This window comes from Myotis brandtii, unplaced genomic scaffold (genome assembly GCF_000412655.1).
Source record: "Myotis brandtii unplaced genomic scaffold, ASM41265v1 scaffold126, whole genome shotgun sequence".
NCBI classification, from domain to species: Eukaryota; Metazoa; Chordata; class Mammalia; order Chiroptera; family Vespertilionidae; genus Myotis; species Myotis brandtii.
Window position 1 is genome coordinate 883,770 of NW_005354425.1, and position 6,135 is coordinate 889,904.

The 6,135-nt window shown below is 42.7% G+C and overlaps 1 pseudogene; it reads left to right on the forward strand.

Moving 5' to 3' along the window:
* The first annotated feature begins 1,671 nt into the window (after positions 1-1,671).
* On the forward strand, positions 1,672-2,767 carry LOC102239969 (annotated as a pseudogene).
* The last annotated feature ends 3,368 nt before the right edge of the window (positions 2,768-6,135 follow it).

Below are 6,135 nucleotides of genomic sequence, written 5' to 3' on the forward strand. Positions count from 1 at the left end.
TCTGTGCTAGGTGTTTTATATATTTTTTTAATTGATTTTTTTACAGAGAGGAAGGGAGAGGGATAGAGAGTTAGAAACATCGATGTGAGAGAAACATCGATCAGCTGCCTACTGCACACCCCCTACTGGGGATGTGCCCGCAACCAAGGTACATGCCCTTGACCGGAATCGAACCTAGGACCCTTGAGTCCGCAGGCTGACGCTCTATCCACTGAGCCAAACCGGTCAGGGCTGTGCTAGGTGTTTTAGATATACCATCTCATTTCATTCTCTCTATTACCCTGAGGTAGTCTTAGCCCCACTTTAAAAATGAGGAAAAGGATGGATAAAAAGGTTATATAATATGCCTAAGGTTACACAGCTAGTACAGAGCAGAGGCAGGACTTAACCCCAGGTATGCCTCATTCCAAACTTTATGATCTAACTGGTATATCTCAGAGACTATTAAGCTTTAAGACTCTCATGGTGAAGTGGCAGACACACACACAGATAGTTTCAAACTATCATGCTGAATGCTAAGATAGAGGTATGCCTAGGGTGCTGTGGGAATACAGAGAAAGAGTCTTTGAGAAAAGCAGCACAGCATATGGATTTCTAAGAGCACAGCCTGGAGCCAGACAGCCTGGGTTTGAAGTCTGGCTTTGCTACTTACCAATTATGTGAACTTGGAAAAATTAAACCTCTATTGCCTCAGTTTCCTCATCTGAAAAGGGAGATAATAATAGAACCTAATTCATAGAGTTGTTGTGAGGATTGAAAGTGCTTATAATGGCCCTGGCTGGTTTGGCTCAGTGGATAGAGTGTCAGCCTGTGGGCTCAAGGGTCCCAGGTTCAATTCCGGTCAAGGGCATGTACCTTGGTTGCGGGCACATCCCCAGTAGGGGGTGTGCAGTAGGCAGCTGATCGATGTTTCTCTCACATCGATGTTTCTAACTCTCTATCCCTCTCCCTTCCTCTCTGTAAAAAAATCAATAAAATATATTTAAAAAAAGAAAGTGCTTATAATGGTTCCTGGCACATAATTAGCACCATACACATGGTAAAGAAAATAAGTAAGCTTAACACTGAGTGAGGTTATAGGAAAGGATTCTTGAAAGGGCTGATGCCTGAACTATCATAGAGGATGAGTACAAGTTAGCCAGGTGAAGAAAAGTGGGAAAGGTGGGCCAGACAGAACAGAGTGCTTGACTCCAAACCAGCATCATTGGTGGGGACTCACTATAAGCAATTTAATTCTAGACTAGAGTGTAAGGTACAAAAAAGAAAGAGATGGGGGCAGGTCTGGAAAGGCCTAATATGTCACTTGAAAATGTCTGGACTTTATCTTATCTGGAACAAGGAACTATAGGAGAGAAGGGTTTTGTGCAGGGAAATAATATGGGCAGATGTACATGGGAGAGTAGATTTGTTATATGGTCTGAAATTTACTTTAAAATACTCAGCATGGCCCTAGCTGGTTTGGCTCAGTGGATAGAATGTTGGCCTTCGGACTGAAGGTCGCAGTTTCAATTCCGGTCAAGGGCACATGCCCGGGTTGAGGGCTCAGTCCCCAGTGGAGGGCGTGCAGGAGGCAGCCGATCAATGATTCTCTCTCATCATTGATGTTTCTATCTCTCTCTCCCTCTCCCTTCGTCTATGAAATCAATAAAAATATATTTTAAAATACTCAACATGGACAGTGTGAGATACACACACACACACACACACACACACACACACATTCCCTAGGGACAGTTCATATATGAAGTCTCCCAATGAGAAACACACTCCAACAGTGCTTAATGTGCATCTGAAAGACTCTAATTATAAGTACACACTCCAGAGGCAGATACTGGAAAGCTTTGCCCAATTTACCTAAATCTACACTAGTGGGTTTGCTCATTAATATATGGGAAGCTGGTAGCTGCGGCTCTGGTCTACAAGTAGTTATTTCCATCTGTTTTCTCAGGCTGGTGGGGAGGCCTGGGAGGAGGTCCAGGGGGTCGCAGGGGATTATGGAACAGCCTGGAGTCTGAGGAACTGAAACCAAGGAGCTGCTGCTGGAGCCCCAGCCAGAGACAGAGCCAAAAGAGGAGCAGCCCGAGCCCTGATCCCCAACCCCAGATCTGGGCCCTGGACATGGCTCAAGAGCCCCTGGCAGCCAGGAGGAGAAGGAGGAGCCGGGACTGGTTGAGGGTGACCTGGGGATGGCGCCGTTGTGAACCTGAGGACCGGGAGCTGAAAGCGATCAAAGCTTCAGTCAGGGAGATGGAGGAAGCAGGTGACCAGTTAAAGGAACTACAGAACAAGGTGGAGAAGCAGATGAATATGAGTCCACCTCCAGGCAATGCTGGCCGAGTGATCATGTCTATTGAGGGGAAGATGGAGGCTGATGCTGTCCCGTCTATGTTGGCAATGTGGACTCTACTGCAACAGCAGAAGAGCTAGAAGCACACTTTCATGCCTGTGGTTCAGTCACCATGGTACCATACCCTGTGACAAATTTAGCGGCTATCCCAAAAGGTTTGCATATATAGACCTCTCAAACAGAGTCAGTGAGGATTTCCCTGACCTTAGATGAGTCCCTATTTAGAGGCAGACACATCAAGGTGATCCCAAAATGAAGCAAGAGACCAGTGTTTCTCAGGAGCTCCATACCATGCCTGGACCACCAGGTACAACAGTTCCAGCTCTAGAGACTACATTGGTTTTAAGAGCAGACCCTGGGGTCAGAACTACAGAAGCTGGCCTAGAGCGACTTCATGGTATTCCCCTTACTAAAAATAAAAGTGTATGTAAGAGAAGAGAGGAAAAAAAGAGAAAAGAAGGGGAAACTTAAAAAAAAAAGAAAAGAAAAACAGAAGATGACCTTGATGGGAAAAAATATATTTTAAAAAAGATATCCTGTGGAAGGGGGAGAATCCCACAACTAATTAAGAGGGACCTGCTTTAGGGAGTAGGGTAAGGTACAGGGAGTAGGGCATGGGGTTACTCATTCACTCTGAGGATTTTCCATGGATACATCTTTACTATGCAAGCTGCTCCCTGTTTCCCTAACTTCACCCCCTTGGGGGCTGCTCAAGTGTAAATGGGCATGGATGGTAGGAGGGTTTTTTTTTTTTTTGTTTTTTTACACAAGGAAACCAAATTGTTCTGCTTGTTATCTTCCCTCCATCTTCTTCCTAATGTTCACAGCCCCCTCCTGCCTGTTCTTGTCCTCTTTTCTAACTCTCGGCCCCTCCAGATTGCCTGGCGATCCATTTTGTTTACTTTTGTGTTTCTTTTTTTGTTTGCTTTGAGTGTCTTTTTTTGGTAGGTTTCTGTAGATAGAAGAACTCTGTTCCACTCTCTGAAGGTCCAATGTAAATTCCCCTTCCCCCTGGGGAGATGTACTAACATGTTTAGGGGGTTGTTTTTTTAATTTTTTGTTTTTCCCCTTTGCCCTTTTCTCCTTTTATTTGAAGGGGATGAGAGGAAGTGGGCACAAAGAGGTGGAGGTGGATTTTTTTTTCCAGCTAATTTCCAGGGGATGGGAGGTTTTTAAAATACGTGTCATAAATAAAGTTGTTTTTGAAAATAAAAATATATAATGGATGCTAGGAATAAACATTCATTGGTGAAATAAATGGTGCTCTAGATTTATGGACCCATACTTTTATTTGCCCTTGCATGAATGGGTCTTAAGAAACTGGGGATTTCATTGTGGCATTCTAGGTCTAGGAATCCATTAGGTCCTGAATCCTGACACTTAATGGATGATTCTGTTGCCTAATCTGAACATAAATTTAGCTAAAATGCTACTACTGGAGAGTTGCTAAGTGTACTTCAAGTGAACCTTTCCTGCATGGGGCTTAATCTTATGAGGACAGGTTACAGGTCTATGTCTAACTGCTACTAAGTGTATGCTTGGCAGGATTGAATTGAAGTCCTGTTTTCATTGGAACATACCACCTGGTAGGGAGATTGTCGAGGATGAAGCCTACAACCCACAGTTATCTCTAGTCATTGGAAGCTACTGAAAGTCATTGAAAAATACCTGACAGCCTAGCCAGTTTGGCTCAGTGGATAGAGTGTTGGCCTGCAGACTAAAAGGTCCCGGGTTTGATTCCGGTCAAGGGTTGCCGGCTCATTCCCCAGTAGGGGGCATGCAGGAGGTAGCTGGTCAATGATTCTCATCATTGATGTTTCTATCTCTCCCTCTCCCTTCTTCTCTGAAATCAATAAAAATATTTTTTTTTTTTTTTCTTTAAATTCTTTATTAGTTAAGGAATTACAAATGTGTCCTCATTCCCTCCCATTAACCCCTATCCTCCCCTCCCCCACTCATGCTCTCATCCCCCTGTTGTTCATGTCCATTGGTTTGGCTTATATGCATGCATACAAGTCCTTTGGTTGATCTCTTCCCCTTACCCCGACCCTCCCCTACTTTCCCTCTGGGGATTAATAGTCTGATTGCTGTTTCTCTGTCTTTGGATCTGTCCCTGTTCATCAGTCTATGACAATATAAGAGGATAAACTGGCTTAGCTCAGTTGGTAATAGGGTTGAAGGAGGGAAAATATGGAGGCAGGGAGACAAAATAGGAGACTACTGCTGCAAATGGTTTAATTAATGGATGACAAAGACCTGAACTAGGTCAGTGACAGTGAGTAAGAAGAAAAGAGAATGAAATTAAGAAATATTTAAGAGGTAAAATCAACACGTCTTGGTGATCCATTGGATGGTAAGATCCCAGAGCACTTTCTTATAACTTCCAGGCTTATTGTTTTAGTGACTGGGTAGACATTGATGACACTCACTGACATAGGGGTCAGTGTAATAACCAGAGGAAGAGAAAGTTTGGGTGTGGGGACCCATTTTTGGGTACTCTGAGCTTAACATCTACATGGAGATATTCAGCAAGCATTTGGATAATACAAATCTGTAGCTCAAGGGGAAGTCAGGACTAGAAATACAGATGGGAAATCATTAGCATACAGGAGCTAGAGAATACTTTAAGAGTGGATGAATTCTTAGCTACCATATTATAAAATCAGTAGATAATATTTTAAAAGTGTTTGTCAAGCCCTATCTGGTTTGGCTCAGTGGAAAGGGCGTCGGCCTGTGGACCAAAGGGTCCCGTGTTGGATTCCAGTCAAGGGCACGTACCTTGGTTACAGGCTCCTCTCTAGTGCGGGCCCAATGTTTCCCTCATATTGATGCTTCTCTCTATCTTTCCCTCTCTCTTCCACTCTCTCTTCCACTCTCTCTAAAACAGCAGTTCTCAACCTGTGGGTCACGACCCCTTTGGGGGTCGAACGACCCTTTCACAGGGGTCACCTAAGACCATCGGAAAACACATATATAATTACATATTGTTTTTGTGATTAATCACTATGCTTTAATTATGTTCAATTTGTAACAATGAAATTGGGGGTTACCACAACATGAGGAACTGCATTAGGAAGGTTGAGAGCCACTGCTTTAAAAGATCAATGGAAAAATATCCTCGGGTGAGGATTAAAAAATAAATAAATAAATAAAGTGTAATTAAAAATAAATAAAGTGAGAGACCACTTGGATTTCTACTCTCCATTTATTAAAAAAAAGTATTTGTCAAGAAATATTAGAACATGGAAACAGCATGGTGGTTCCTCAAAAAAGCAAACATAGAATTACCATATGATCCATAAACTCCATTTCTGGGTATATACCTAAAAGAAGTGAATGCAGGGATCATTTGTGTTCAGAGAAGCATGTTCATAATAGCTAAAAGGTGGGAAAACTAAAAATGTCCATCAACTAATGAATGAATGAATAAAATATAGTGCGTATACTAGTATATGCTCTATTATATATACATATAATGTTATTCATCCTTAAAAAGGAATAACATTCTCAAATATGTTATCACATGGATAAACTGGGAAGACATTATGCTAAGTGAAATAAGGCAGACATCAAAGAACAAATATTGTATTATTCCATTTATATGACTTACCTAGAAGAGAAATATTCATAACGACTAGAACTATAACAGTGGTCACCACTAGTCGACCTGCAGACTGAAGAGTCCCGGGTTCGATTCCAGTCAAGGACACATGCCAGGGTTGCGGGCTCAATCTTCAGTGTGGGGCCTGCCAGAGGCAGCCGATCAATGAGTCTCTCTCATCATTGAT